General features: G+C 33.2%; 1 non-coding gene across 1 annotated transcript; it reads left to right on the top strand.

The window, feature by feature from the left end:
* Window positions 1–11,603: 11,603 nt before the first annotated feature.
* LOC141515650 (U6 spliceosomal RNA) lies at window positions 11,604–11,710 on the top strand. Its single transcript, XR_012476411.1, has one exon. It is a non-coding gene; the product is annotated as a U6 spliceosomal RNA (small nuclear RNA).
* Window positions 11,711–16,614: the final 4,904 nt, after the last annotated feature.

Genomic DNA, 16,614 nt, shown 5'->3' with positions numbered 1-16,614 from the left:
ATTTCCCTTTGATAGAGCTCTTAGTCTGATATAGATACTGTGAATCTCTGTCTTATTTTAAAAATCAGATGTGATAATGATAAAATGATAATAAAAATTAACATTTATCTAATGCTTTAATATTTGCAATAACTACATATGTTCATGTTCAGTTGTATTCAAATCTTTGTGACCCTATCCGGGGGTTTTCTTGGCAAAGATACAGGAATAGTTTGCTATTTCCTTCTCCAACTCATTTTACAGATAACAATACTGAGGCAAACAGGGTACCTATTTTGTCCAGGGACACTCAGCTAATAAGAATCTGAGGCCAGATTTAAACTCAAGAAAATTAGTCTTTTGGTCACTAGCCTGGCACTTTCTCCATTTTGATACCTAGCTGCCCATATCCTCAATAAGCTAATCTTTATTTTTAAGAAATTATTATAAATTTGCTACTTGGGAATTTTCTTGAAATGTTAAAATTTCCCCTTGCCCTTTTTCATTGACACTAAAATGAAATAATGGGAAAGGGTTCTATACTATTAGATAGTTCCTTATCTGTTTTACTTTAGAACATTAATTTTTTTTCTCCCCATGGCACTATTGGGATTTAATTTTTATTAACTATTCTTTGCAAATTGAAACATCACATTAGAGACCAACTATCATATAATTTTTTCAGACTGATTTGGTGATAAACATAGTAAAATATTGAGAATAAAATGAGAATGTATATATTTATACATTTGATGTTAATTTAATATATTAAAAATTTTAATATTACTGAAATAATATTTTAAATGTTTTGCAATGTCATTTTCGTGGCCATAACAGATTTGGGCTTCTTAGGGAAATTCAGATTTTCTACATGATAGCTTAAAAACTTAAGTTATATAAGTACAAAGATACTTTCATTTGAATTTTTAAAATATCTGATATCATGATCCTTATATGGTTATTGTTTCATATATATATACATCTATAGCTGTAAATTGTTAAGACTGATAAAATTGGGACACCTAGGCTTATAATATTTAAACATTATATTATTTCAGAACTTGTTGATTTTCCAAGATTTCTGTTCTGCTCTGAAAACCTATTTTGATCAAAATTTTCTTGCCTTCTAGGCAATCACTTAAATGTAATTTTTTTCTTAAAGTACCAATCTAGGTGCCATTTTATGTAATACTATGAGGAAAGTATTTTCTTAACTTTGGTATATAAAGTTATTTTTTTAGTTTATTTTAGAAAATCACTCAGTATACAAATATTTATTAAATACTCTAGTACTTAAAGTTCTAGTGATGTAAAGAAAAGCAAAAGACAATTCCTATTCTCTATTACAAACAAAATTGTTATGTTGCAGTGGATGGGGGCAGGGTCTGGAATCAGGAAGATTCATCTTCCTGAGATCAAATCTCAGATAACTGTGATCCTGGGCAAGTCACCTGGTTTAGTCTCAGTTGCCTCCCCTGTAAAATGAGTTGGAGAAGAAAATGGCAGATCACTCCAGTATCTTTGCCAAGAAAACCCCAAATAGAGTGAAGAAGAGTCTGAAACACTTGTGGGTGTGTGCATGTGTATGTATGTGTATGTACATTCACATATGAAGATGATGAATTGGAGATAAATCAACAGAGGGAAGGCACTAGAATTAAGGGGGATTAGGGCTTGTTGTAGCAGATTTTGAACTCAGAAGCTGGGAGGTGGAGATAGCAAGGAGAGAATTTCAAGTATGGCAAAACAACCACTGAAAATGTCTTCATTTGAAAGAATGGAGTGACTTATTCAATGAACAGCAAGGTCAGTATGATGAGATCTCAGGGTATGTAGGGATAGGTAATGTGTAAGAGACTGAAAGGATGGAGGGTCCAGGATTTGAAAGTCTTTGAACCGTAAACAGAGGATTTTAATTTTATTTTGGAGGAGTCAAGACTTAAATCAGATGACTATAAGGTTTAGAGTATGCCACTCTGGCTTTATTTTAGTGTAAGACTTGGTTGACTAGAACTTATTCTTTTACATTCTGTTTATGGTCCTCTGGTGGTTATAGCCAAATTATCTTGGAAAACATCTATTATCTAGAAGGTTAACCACAAAGGGAAAAAGTAATGGTCTATGACACACAGCAAAGATATAATAATGATAAGATCAGATGAAAAATCATCTGCTTTTATAGTCCTGATGTTTTTGTAAAATTCTGATGTTACAAACATTTAATTAAAGGTAAAAAAAACTAGGTTATTTTTAGGTAATATAGCTTTTCTTTAAAACTTGAGAATGGATTCAAATTAAATTTAAAAAATATGTTCACATCAGAGAGAGAATGTGACCTCATTTGAAAAGACTGATTCATGGCTCATTTCTTTTCATCATCTTGAGGTAGAGGAAATATTTAAATTCATATACTGTGACCTGAATCTAACATAAAAATATGAACCCAGTGCTTAACAAAATCCTAATTTAGATGACAAGTTGACTCTATCCACCCTATCATCTAGGCTGTTTCTTTCTGAAAGTTAGTGATTCTCTACTGTTTAACTGATACATTTTTGTTTCAGATATGAAGTAGTGTAGTGATTGTGAAACTAATGACTAGTTCATAATTGGATTTAAAAGTAAATACAGTGCAAATTCTTTTATCCCAGAAAGAAATTGGTTTAACTTAGATGACAGCTAATGAAGAGAAAGAGGCAACTAATGGAAACAGTGGAAAGAAAGAAAGACTCACTGGGAGACCTGATTCTTAACCAGCTATCTGTGCTAAAATCAAACTCTGGACAAGAATATAGAGTATGGTTGTAAACATGGCTCATTTCTCAGTGTACTTGACTTGAAAAGGCTTGCAAAAAAGGTATAGAGATTAATCTACTGATTTTCAAACTTTAGTTATATGGAAAGCCATTTCTTTCCATTTAATCTTTCAATAAGAATTATTGATGAATTTCTGAACCCATTTGGTTTTTATCAGGGAAAAAAGTAATTACCACTTTCTTACAAAACTCAAGCCATCAGTTGTAGAAATACAGTCATCACAGTAGTGCTCTGTGGAGTTGTGAGTTGATCTCAACCATTATGGAAAACTGTTTGAAGTTATGCTTAAAAAAAAAAACTGGGTGAGGCTAGGTGGCGCAGTGGATAGAGCACTGGCCTTGGAGTCAGGAGTACCTGAGTTCAAATCCGGCTTCAGACACTTAATTACCTAGCTGTGTGGCCTTGGGCAAGCCACTTAACCCCATTGCCTTGAAAAAAAAAAAATCTAAAAAATAAAAAAAACCCCAAAAAACCCAACTGACTAAATTATACACTCCCTTTATCCATACCCTCCAAGGAGGCCAGTGGGGTATGTGTGTGGGGGAATGTTATAAAAAAAAAAAAAAGAGACCTGATATACCTCAATATATAATGACCAAACTTGGTCATGAAGAAGACATATGAGAATTCATCATCTCCCTCTTTCTTTGTAGAAGTGAGGGATATTATATTGTAATGTTAAGACTTTTTCAGGCCTGAACTGTTTTTCCCCCCTCTCTTTTTCCTTATTTGTTAGAGGAGATGGCTCTTTGGGGAGGGAGGGAAGGAGGGGGAGAGAGAGAGAGAGAGAGAGAGAGAGAGAGAACACGAGAACATGAACATATTCGGGTATGTGTGTGTGTATATGCTAATTTAGATGATCAGAAAACATCAATAAAATTTAATAAAAAATTCAGTAAATTCTGAAATTTTTTTTATATTCTCTTAAAATTAGTGCAGTACTGTCCTTTAGAAGTCAAAGATTGTGCATTGTACATGTTGATTAAAGACTGAAAGCTGCCTTTTCTGAAATAGCAAAAGCTTCAAACAAAGGCCAGTCCTGTTAGCTATATTTTTAGATGCAAAGGACAAACTGTTTTGTATCAAAGAATTCTATTAGTCTTCTCAACTATAATAGTATACAATTTCATTAGTATCATGTTTGAATATAAAGGAAAACCTGTGCAAGAATATTCTTCAGTTCTTTAATAAAAGATTATGATATCATTGATGTGAGTTTTCTCAACCCCACCTTGTAACTTATTAAATGGTTTCATATTTTTCTATGGCTAAAGAAAATTCATCCTGCATTGGTTTATCTATTTTTCTCTATTACCTTTAGGATCAAATAACAAACTCCTCTGTTTGATTTTAAAAGTTTTTTGCAACCCTTTTCCTATCTAACTTTCTACGTACTATACTTTTATTGGACAGTGGGAAATTACATTTTATGTTTCAACGGAATTTCTTCATTTTCCAGAATTAGGGGTAAGTTTATGATTAAAGTCATTGTTTTTTCCCCACTTTTATCCCACTGTCCATTCTTGGTCCTTTTTTTCATATTGCATGTTCATTTTATATGTCCTAATCAAACATGATAGTTAATATGAGAGATTAGCCAGCCAATTTTGATCTCATTTATTTATTTATTTATGTGTTTATTTATGATTCATTTGCAGATTGTGACCTACCAAAGTTTTGAAAAATTTGCTTCTGAAATTAAATATGTTTATTTTAAAAAGACAAGTTGAATGGTTTCAAAAACATTTAATTTTAATCTTTTAATGTTTTGTAACTCAATAGAAGTATTTATGTATTCTTCAAAAAAAGTTAACCAGTGTTTAAAAATCCTGACCCTTGGGTAGCTAGGTGGCGCAGTGGATAAAGCACCGGCCCTGGAGTCAGGAGTACCTGCGTTCAAATCTGGTCTCAAACACTTAATAATTACCTAGCTGTGTGGCCTTGGGCAAGCCACTTAACCCCATTTGCCTTACAAAAAACTAAAAAAAAAAAAATCCTGACCCTAGATATTTTCTGTGATTGGTAAAATTCTGTCTGACCATTTTCAGTTCAACTGGTTTTTGCATAGAAGCCATAATAATACATGCATTTACCAACATAGTGTGTTATGTGAAGTTTGTTGAAGCAAAATGGATGTTAGTTACCTTTGACATAAATAGCAAATTCTGCATAAAGGCTCCTTCTTTATTCTCCTAGTTAAAGAAAACAACTTATAACCTTCAAAGGTATTTTCCTTGCATTCAGATGTCCTTTGCAACAACTGAATAAGACTTTATGATAAATAACTACTTTTCCAAATAGGAAATTAATATTTGTGGAACTATAAGAGTCTACTAACTGATTATATTCTATTGTGTCTTGCATGTCTGTAGTGCCTTACGAAATGTTGAAGTATTTAACACTAATTGATGGAGGAAATGCTGCAATTCTTAAAATAGAATCTTGTAATAGATGTGTTACTATTTGGATACTTGTACATTGTACATTATCTATTGTAGAAGCCCGTTTTGGAGATAAACTTATTAGTATCCAAAATTTGGCAATTTGGTAGGGTAGGTGGTGGGAAAAAAATTAGCATCATCAGGTATATATTAGGTAGAACAAATTAAATAAAATCTATAACTATTTACTGACTTTTCCCTAACATAATTAAAAAGAAAACCTTTTTATTGGTGTCTCTCTGAATGGCACAGAATTTTTTTTTAATAATAAATAGATCTTGGAAGAGGCAAAGTTTTTTAAATCAAAATTCTTAGTTCAACCAAAGGACTAGGTACAGTTGTCCCTTATTAGATCATGAAATCATTCACATTAATTATTACATACAATGATGCACAAAAAATATTGAAAAAATGATGTTTGTCCTTTGTTCTCAAAGATGACATTAGGGAGGTAGGTATGCCATGACAATCATGTGAATTGGATTTGAGTGAGGGTCTACTGTGCTAAGTCACCAGCCTCACTTTCTCTTCCAGAGCTATCTGGGTCCAGTGGCCAAATATGGATCAGGACTGGAGATGGCCCTGGGTATGAGGCAAATAGGGTTAAGTGACTTGCCCAGGATCACACAGTTTTGTGTCAAGTATCTGAGGTTGGATTCAAACTTCAGTCATCCTGATTACAAGGCCAGTGCTCTATCCACTGTGCCAGTGAGCAGTCCTACCCTCAAAATGTGTTGGGTAGGATTAGGTATGCTAGGACTCCTTCATGATTTATATCTATGCTCCTTTGACTCTAAAAGTTGACTAGAGGACTTCGGTAGAGGATTTTGGAGACCAGCTAAGAAAATCTAATTTTGTTTAATAAAGAAGTAGGAGTCTGTTGAAGATATGGGACAGTTAGGTGGTGCAGTGGATAGAGCACCGACCCTGAGTTCAAATTCAGCCTCAGACCACTTAATAATTACCTAGTTGTGGGACCTTGGGCAAGTCACTTAATCCCATTGTTTTACCCCCCCCCAAAAAAAAACAACTTAAAAAAGAAGATAGCCTGTATATTGGAATGGAAGAGGATGGTTTTTGCTTCTCTTTGTATCCCCCTAAGCACAATGCCTAGTGCCTTGAAAGCATTATTAAATTGTTGTTTACTGATAAATGTGGTATTTTTATGAATTGGAGGTAGGAAAGATTGGAGATTACAAGACAAGTTATGAAACTGTTATAGTAGTCTACAACAGGTTAACCAAAGTTTATAGAATAAATAATTGTTTTTGTTGTATTTTAATTTGATAATAAGAAATAAATGTAAAGAGTACCTAGATGTTATTCTTCTTCAATCTGAATTGAGTATTCCAAAAAGGAAAAATACAATTGGAAGCTTGAGTGAGGGGACCTGTGATATAGTGTCTTGAGAATAGAGAAGTCTTTTGTGTATTTTGGGGTCTACCTACACAAATATAATATATTTTGTATGACTTGTTTTAGTTGTACTGATGTGCTTTATATAGTGAAGTAAGAGAAGAACTAAATTGTTTTTACATTGTTACTCGATAGAGTGTTGTGCCAACTTAACAAACACACAGACTTTTTAGGGAAAGCTATTGATTGAACACTGGCCATGTGTTTAAGAAATGTGATCTAGAAACCTTATCTGCAGTTAGATCTACATAAGATATTCACCTGGCAGACAAAAACAAAGTATTTGGTTTGATTTGACTCTTCTGCTCTGTTGTGACAGTCAACAAATATTTAGAAAATGGGTTTATCATTCCTGGAATACTTAATGCTTTGGTAAATGAGTGAGGGATAAATTGGAGTGGTGAGAGTCAGGGAAATCCACCAACAGACTATTTAAGAGTGAGGTGATAAGAATATGATGGCAATACCAGATGAGAGAAGGGGACATATATATGAGAGATATTTTGAAGGTTGAGATGACAATGCTTGACAGTTGATAGAAGTGAAAGTCAAGGATGTTGCTTTTGCCAGCCTCGGTGATTAGGAAGATGGTGGTACCCTTGATAAAAATAGACAAGGGTTTGAGGGGTAAAGATAATTCAGTTTGGGGCATATTAAGTTAAAGATAGACATCTACAAGTCATCCAGTTCAAGATGTCTAATAGATAGTTTGGATGTGAGACCAGAGATCAAGAGAAGAGGTTAAGGTTGAACAAGTAGATATGAGAGTTATCTGCAGAGATAATTAAATTAAACCATGAGAACTAATAAGATCAAGTAAAGTTATATAGGTAGAGAAGAAAAAAGACCTTCTATTGTATATAGTCCCAGTACATAACCTTGAGGCACCCCCAAGGTTATCAGGCGTGATGTGAAAGAAGAGGGAAAAAAAGCAAAAGAGAAAGAGAAGGATGGGTCAGACAGCTAGAAAGAATGAGGAATGATCAAGAAAATTTAGAGAGAAGAGAGAAAAGAAGAAGAAGTTTGAGTGACAGCATGAAAGGCTTCAGAGAAATCAAGAAAAATGTGGATTGAGAAATGGTCATTAGATTTGGCAATTATATAAAGGTATTTTTATACAGGAACACCTTCAAAAGACAGTGTCATCTCATGTAAAACCTATATCAAGTTGTTATCCTTCTTGGGGAGAGGGACAATGGGAGAGAGGGAGGGTGAAAAAATTTGGAACTCAAAATCTTATAAAAATGAAAGTTGAACTAACTTTACATGTAATTAGAAAAAATAAAATACTATTTGCAAAAAAGAAAAAGAAAGCAATAACTGTTGACAAATTGTGGCTAACATAAGAATCCAGCTCTGTTAAATACCCCAAATATCCAAACTGAAGGTGAAAAGGAGAATTAGAAAGTTTTGAGAGATGTGAGTCAAGTTTTAGATAAAATCCCACAAAAAATTGGTTTTTGGGGGTTTTGGATTTTCACAGTCAAGGAAGATTGTAAAATGCTGCCTTTTAACTGTCACATGGCCCTGTGGGATATGAGACCTCTTACTTCATTCTGATAGACTATGACCTTTTAACTAGTGCAGTGGTTTTTGTTAAATTTTGAATTTTTCATCTTAGCATCCTTTGCCCCAGATGATAAATTTGAGAACATCAATTTTATGTTTTAGTGGAAAAGCACTCGTTTAGAAGTCAGGAGACCAGGGGCCAAGTTTTAACTGCCTTTAAAGAGCTGTGTGAACTTGGGTGTCATTTAACCTGTTTAGACCTCACTTTTTTTGTTTGCAACATGGGGAAATTGGACAAATTATCATTAAGGTCCTTTCCAACTCAATGATTTTAAGTTTTAAAATTAAAAATTTTAAATTCTATGATTTTATTATTCAGTGATTAATTTTAAAGCTATCTCCTCCTTAATTAAATATTACAAATTGTTTTTCTAAGTAAATATTGAAATTAGCCTGTATTTCAATTACTGTATAATTATTTTAAAGGTACTGTGTTCATTTTTTTTTAGTCTTATATTTGTCATATATTATTACTACTACTAAAAATCATTCAGGTACCTTAATTCTTAGTTGTGTTAAATTTACTGTCTTTACTAGTAGTCATCAAATGTTTAGGCATCATAATTTGAAAATGATTATACATTCTTTTACATTCTTTTTTTTTTTTTTTTTTTTTTTTTTTTTTTTTTTTTTTTAGTTTTTGCTAGGCAATTGGGGTTAAATGCCTTGCCCAAGGCCACACAGCTAGGTAATTATTAAGTGTCTGAGACTGGATTTGAACCCAGGTACTCCTGACTCCAGGGCTGGTGCTTTATCCACTGTGCCACCTAGCTGCCCCATGACTATACATTCTTGTTGGTGTTGAATTATATTCTTTTATTTTATCATATTCTCTTTGTTAAAGAACAAGCTATTTTAATTACCTAAAAATCTTCATATAAGCATAACACCAAGTAAACTGTCAGTTCTGTGTGGAATTGTGAATTTCTATATGCTGTCAAAACCTGTGCAAAATGTGCAAAAGCTCTTTTAAAATATAAATTGAAATAGAAAGAAATTTGCTTTCAATTACTGTTAGAGAAAAATTTGATTCTTTAATTCTATTATCATCAAATATTTTATTAGTAAAATTTATTTGCCTGTTTTTTAAGACTCTTTGCAATCTGTTGACTTTACAGCCTTCCATTATATTTCCATTCAGGCTGCACTCCAACCAAATTGGATCCTGTTCTCTAAAACCGACTCTTTGTGTTTTTCCTCCGTGCCTTTGCCCAGAATGTTACCAGTGTCAGTAATGTTATTCATCCCTTTGCCTACTGAATTTATGGCTGCCTTTTCAAACTCATTGCAAATGCTATGTATTATACTCAGCTGTAATTAATGCCATTATTTCAGGTACTAAGTCTTATCTGAATTACCTATCTCCCTTAGCATTCTGCTATCTTGGTGGGCAAAGACAATCAAATAAGTTTCTTTCTCTGATATTATCTGGTTTCAGATGATCAGATAAGTATAGAGACAGCTGTGGCATGAAGGAAAGAATACTATATGTAATGAGGGGGCTTAGATTTTAGTCTTCTACTTATCAATTGTATGTCTTTGAGATTTCATTCTATCTCTGAGCCTGTTTCTCCATCTGTAGAATGCAAATAGTAACTGCTCTGCCTATTTCACTGGTATGTTGTGACTATTAAATTAGATAATTTATATCTTTTTAAATTAAGGGCTTCATGAAGGTAAGCACTATATTTTATTTAAACTTGCTATCTCCTCAAACACCTACCATGTTGCGCTGCTTAAAAAATATGCTTAATAAGTATTTATTGAATTGAACACTTAATATGTGAACATAAATTACATAGGATGTATGGTTAAGTTGTGTTATGTAATGCACTGTTAGAGGGAATACTTTATATAGAAATCATAGATCAATTATAGTATCCAAATATTTGAATTATAGCTTTTCTCACAAATATTTAGTGAATCAAGTGGAGCAAATTTGACAAAGGGAGAAACAGCTTTCAGACAAGCCTGCATTCATACAATAGAGGTAGTAGTGCTGACTAGACTCTTATGGCTCCTATTTCCATGTTCTTTTAGGATGCTCCTCTGAGCAGCTGATGTCATAGAAAGAGTATTGGAAGTTTGGCATAATTTTAGTTCTTTTAAAAGCATTTTTCAAGTGTAAGTGAAATTAATGTTCTGCTAGTCATCAATGTGAGTGAATACTCACATGAATGTTCATTATTGATTCTTGGTGAATTTTTATTTTATTTTATTTTTATTTATTTTATTTTTATTTGAAGGAATGTGGAATATAGTAGTTAGGTCTTAGGTTTTATTATTTTATTTCTAGCTTTTTTTTCCTCCAAGAGCCTTCTGACTCAAGCGTGAGTCAGTTGAACCTTTGAGGTTAATATTTACTTATAATTTTAGTTTCTTGGCTAAGTGGTATTGGATGTTTAGGGGGAAAAAGTAGGTGTGTTAAAGAAAAATTTCCATTTATCATACCTTTTTTAGTTTCCTAAACTACAGTCTCTAAAACTCAGGAGGGCTCATTAATTATACTGGGGTGGCTAGATGGCACCGACCTGAGCACCTACCCTGAAGTCAGGAGTACCTGAGTTCAAATCTGGCCTCAGACACTTAATAATTTACCTAGCTGTTTGGCCTTGGGCAAGCCACTTAACCCCATTGCCTTGCAAAAAAAAAAAAAAAGGAAATAATTATACTATTAAGAGATGTGGTTTTCTTTAGTTTGGTGTTAAATAAAATTCATCTCCTTATTTTCATGTTTCTTCCACCTACACATTTTCTGTAATTGAGGAGTCTTCACTTTTTCTGGGCTCAGTACCTTTAAGGCTTGTAGGCTTTTTAAAAATGATATTCCAAAACTATTTAAATATAAATGTATAAAATGTCTGTGTCTCATCTTTACTAATTTATTTGCTTTTCATCAAAAAAGCAACTTTGGAGTTTTTATCATTGATTGTGTAACAGACTAGGTTCAGGAATTTGGATGTTTTGCATTTTTAAAGAGGTGTGCTGCTTAAAGGCAGGAAATCTGACCTCCAAAGTAACTTTGAAATAAGAAAGTTTGAATATCCAAGTTTGAAAGAAGAGTAATTGACTAAGGGCTCTGTGTGCTTCAAAAAACTTGTGTTTTTTTTTTAAGAAAGATTTTATTTATTTTGAGTTTTACAAAATTTCCCCCATTCTTGCTTCCCTCCCCCCACCACCCCCCAGAAGGCATTCTATTAGTGTTCACATTGGTTCCATGTTATACATTGATCTCAGTTGAATGTGATGACAGAGAAATCATATCCTTAATGAAGAAAAATAAAATATGAGATATTAAAATTACATAATAATATAACTCCCCCCCCAATTTAATGGTAATAGTCTTAGGTCTTTGTTCAAAGTCCATAATTCTTTCTCTGGGTGCTCGCTTCAGCATCACATATATTAAAATTGGAACGATACAGAGAAGATTAGCATGGCCCCTGTGCAAGGATGACATGCAAATTTGTGAAGCATAATTCTTTCTCTGGTTACAGATGTTATTCTCCATTGCAGATGCTCAAAATTGTCTCTATTGTTGCCCTGAATGAGCAAGTCCATCAAGGTTGACCATCACCCCCATATTCCTGTTAGGATGTACAATGTTTTTCTGGTTCTGCTCATCTCGCTCAGCATCAGTTCCTGCAAATCCTTCCAGGCTTCCCTGAATTCCCATTCCCTCCTGGTTTCTTAATAGAACAATAATGTTCCATGACATACATATACCATAGTTTGTTAAGCCATTCCCCAATTGAAGGACCTTCACTTAATTTCCAATTTTTTACCACCACAAACAGAGCTGCTATAAATATTTTTGTACAAGTGATGTTCTTACCCTTTTTCATAATCTCATCAGGGTGTAGACCCAGTAATGGTATTGCTGGGTCAAAACATTTTTGTTGCCCTTTGGGCATAATCCCAAATTGCTCTCTAGAAAGGTTGGATGAGTTCAGGGCTCCTCCATCAACAATGAATTAGTGTCCCAGAATTCCTGCATCCCTTCCAGCATTGATCATTGTCCTTTCTGGTCATATTGGCCAGGCTGAGAGGTGTGAGGTGGTATCTCAGAGATGCTTTAATTTACATTTGTCTAATAAGTAATGATTTGGAGCAATTTTTCATATGACTATGGATTGCTTTGATTTCCTCAGCTGAAAATTGCCTTTGCATATCCTTTGACCATTTGCCAGTTGGGAAATGGCTTGGTTTTTAAAAAATTTCATTCAATTCTCTGTATATTTTAGAAATGAGCCCTTTGTCAGAAAATACTAGTTGCAGAAATTGTTTCCCAATTGGTTACAGTGGTTTTGTCTGTGCAAAAGCTTTTTAATTTAATGTAATCAAAATTATCTAGTTTCTTTTGAATGATGTTCTCCATCTCTTCCTTGGTCATAAACTGTTTCCCTTTTCATAGATCTGACAGGTAAACTAGTCCTTGATCTTCTAGTTTGCTTATAATATTGTTTTTTTTATGTCTAAATCCTGTATCTGTTTTGATCTTATCTTGGTACAGGGTGTGAGGTGTTGGTCTAATCTAAGTTTCTTCCATACTAACTTTCAATTTTCCCAACAATTAAAAAACTTGTATTTTCAGAAAGATTCTGAAAATAACCTTTTTTGTTTTTTGTTTTTAGGTTTTTGCAAGGCAAATGGGGTTAAGTAGCTTGCCCAAGGCCACACAAGCTAGGTAATTATTAAGTGTTTGAAACTGGATTTGAACCCAGGTACTCCTGACTCCAAGTGAAAATAGCCTTTTTATATCAGTTGGTTTGTTTCATATTTTCCAACCTGCTTTCTAGGGGAATATAAAAACTAAAGAAGGCATTTCACATAACAATAAAGTTTTATTTCTGTTTTTAAAGGCAAGTGGTTAAATTGCTTTATATATTATAATTTTTTTGACTCCTAAAAATATTAATATTTTCACAGTATATCTGTGAGGTTATTCAGGGGCCTAGTAGTCTTCCCTATAGATACACTTCACGAATTTGTTTATCATCCTTGCATAGGGTCCATGCCTAATCTCTGATTGAAACCCTCCATTCTTATCTTGTGTGACTCTTGTCAGTTCCTTCTATATGTTTTCCACAGGAGATCATACATATTCTGGTACTTCAAATTTTATAACATATCAATATAACCCTTTATGTTGTCCATCTGTTTACTCTCATTCTATTACATAATCATCCCATTTAGCTTTGGAGAAATGTATGTTCTTAATGAATTGTTTTTTAATTAAATTTTATTTTATATCATCATTTTTCCCTTCTTACCTCTTCTGGAAAAAAGAAAAATAAAAACCTTGCAACAATATGTATAGTAAAGCAATATGAATATCAAAAGGAAATGTCTCACTTCTTATTACTCTATCACCTCTCTGTTAGGAGGGTCAACAGCATTCTTTGTTATTGATCCTTTGGAATCTTGGTTAATTATTGTATTGATCAGAGTTTTTAAATCTTTCAAAATTGTTCTGATGTCTGTACATCACTTCTCAATTTTAGGTCTTTGTAATATTGCAGAATACTTGTACAATTTTTTCCATTGCCATTTGCATGATCAGAAATTCTAATTGTTCTGGGATTATGTAACATGATTTGTAGCTACATTTCATTACTAAGAGATCATTTCTATTGAAGACATGGACTACCATAATGGTAAATGGCTTAGAATTATTGAAGACATGATTCAAGTTCTCAAATATGAGAAAAGATCACTTAAAACATGAAACCATTATTAATCAGTATTATGTGTGTATTGTAACAGTGTTATATATGTATTATATCAATAATTATCATTATTAGTCGGTGTTATATGTGTTTTACAATAGTTCTATGAAGTAGTTGTACCATTGTAACAATTTAAAAGTATGTTCTATATTGCTTATAGTGGTGGCTATTTAATTTGTTCTCTGTTTTACCGCCTTTCTGACAGTTAATGAAAAAAGTCTTGTTCGAAAGTTGTAGGTCCCTCGAGGGCAACAAACACCATACTCAAAGTGAAACTGGGTTACTATTTCTGCAAAGTACAGTGGTTTGAATCAAAAGTTGTTTTGGTCTTAATTTAGAAATTATCCTCTTTCTTTGAAGTGGTTGTATTTTAATTTATAGTGGTTATCTAAACTTTTAGAATGTTACTAAAATGAACAAGAGAAAGTTTTAATATCTGCTTTTTCAATAGTAATGTAGAATTTTGTAGAAAACCAAAAAAAAAACCCATACAATTTTTGAAATGAAAAAAGGTGAAACAGTTCAGCTGATTTAAGATGTACAAATATTGTGAAGCTAATCTGGGAAGACTTTACACCTGAAGCTTAATTTGATTAAATGGATTACAGAATCAGCCCATTGTTTCCAAGTTATCAGAGCTTGTCACATTCCTGTCTATATTTTGAGAAATATTCTAGTTGCTTTATGCTAATTGTGTTCAAGTATTATAATTTTATTTTGTATAATTTGGTAGTCAAGTGAAATTAATATACTTTACTATCCTTGAATTGCCTATAGAATATGCATCATTTTCTCATTCATTGAATGAACATTTATTAAATGTCTACCCTATTTCAGGTGTTACACTAGATAGTCAAATAAAACTGTGACACCCCACCACCACCACCATTTGCCTTCAGTGTCAGAGATCAAAGCTCATCAATGTATCATCATCCCGTGAAACTTTTGTTCATGTTCTCCCCAAAGTTTGACATTTGGGTTCCATCTCGAAAACTGGGAGAGCATGCCTCATTCAGAATCTGACAGCCCAAGAATAGCATTAGAACACTGTGCCAATTTCCAGTTTCCTGAATGTAGTACAGCTCACTTTTCTCTTGTTCAGCGCTGGGTTCCATCTTTTTTCTGTCTATACTGATGCATACTGTTGGTCAGTTTCTTGGCTATCCATTCGAATTCATATTGAAATCTGGATAACCCATATTCTTTAACCAGTTGGTTTTTTCAGTGTGGATGGATAGTCCAAATTCCTTTGAATGATTAAAGATTTCTTCTAGTAGGATCTTCAGTATTCTAGCAGCTTGATTCAAATGGCATAATTTCATTTGTAAATAGGAGCATGTTGAGGACCTCTCCATTCACAGGGAATTCCTCTTTGACCAGAATGGGATTTCCTCTATCCTAAGTGTTAAATACCTTTGGCAGATATTTATGTGTCCCTGTTTTATGTCTTGTCTGATGTTTTCAGAGGATAGTGAAACATAATACATGTTATTAGCTTAGCTTTCAAAGTGTAGGGAATACAGAATATAAAATGAAAGAATCCCTTTCCCTCATTGATGGAAAATAACATGAATATAGATAAGTACAAAAGACATTAAAAATAAATACAAAACAATTTGGGACTATGTGGAATACCAATAAATGGGAATCTTTTGGAATAGGCCTTGTGTAGGAGATGACATTTGAGTCACCTTGAAAAAACTAGTAATTATAAGAGCTAAAGGTTAGGCTCTTTCAGGTATGGCAGACAGCCTATTAAAAGGAAAGGTAGATGTGAGCCATATCATTAAGGACTTTAAATGCCCAACAGAGGTGTTCTTTATATATGGAGACATTGGGGAGCAATTAGAACTTCTTGAGCAGCCAGACCTATTTAGGAATATCAGTGTGTAGAGGTTGGATAGGAGAGGAATTAGACCAATTAAGGGTCTATTATAATAATCTTGGCTAAAGGTGAACCTAGACTAGGTTGGTGGACTTGTGAGTATAGAAAATAAAATTGTTGCAAGATTAATTATTTTAATTATTTTAATGATTTCTTGCAGTGTGATTTCATTATCCAGTGGGAAGAGCAACTCTAACAATGGTCTTTGAATTCAGTCCCATCCCATAATCTGCATGCATTTATTAGTATGGATATGAGTTTATTATAAAAGGTATAAAAAATATAAATTTCAAAAGGGCAGAATGAAAATGAAATAAAAACATTAATAGTAGAAAAGTTTTCTTGGTCCTACAAAAAATTTATAGTAATATTTTTAGTGAGAACAACCCATACCTTTAGTATATTTATGTTTATTTGTGGATAATATACATAACTTAATATACTATGAACATTTAAAAACATGCACATATGCTATTTCCTAGAGAAAACTCATTCCAGGCCACCACTGCCCTTGGTTAGTTTTTGTCATTTGTTATTGAAGAAGACTAAAATGACATCATTATTTAAGACAGATTACAGTGTGTCTGACTGTGACTGATCAGACTAATATAAGCTCGGAATGCTCTACTATAGGTCAGGCACAAATAGTCCATGTGAACACCTGGGGTGAGTATACTAAACTTACTAATGTCACATTTCCTTTGAGCTGCTTCAATTCTGCTTTCCTCATAGTGTGGCCCTCTCACTGATGAGGCCATGCCATGCTGGGTGGTCCTGT

This window comes from Macrotis lagotis, chromosome 2 (assembly GCF_037893015.1).
Source record: "Macrotis lagotis isolate mMagLag1 chromosome 2, bilby.v1.9.chrom.fasta, whole genome shotgun sequence".
Taxonomy (NCBI): domain Eukaryota; kingdom Metazoa; phylum Chordata; class Mammalia; order Peramelemorphia; family Peramelidae; genus Macrotis; species Macrotis lagotis.
Note: the sequence above shows the minus strand (reverse complement) of the source record. Positions and strands in the feature narration are given on the sequence as shown.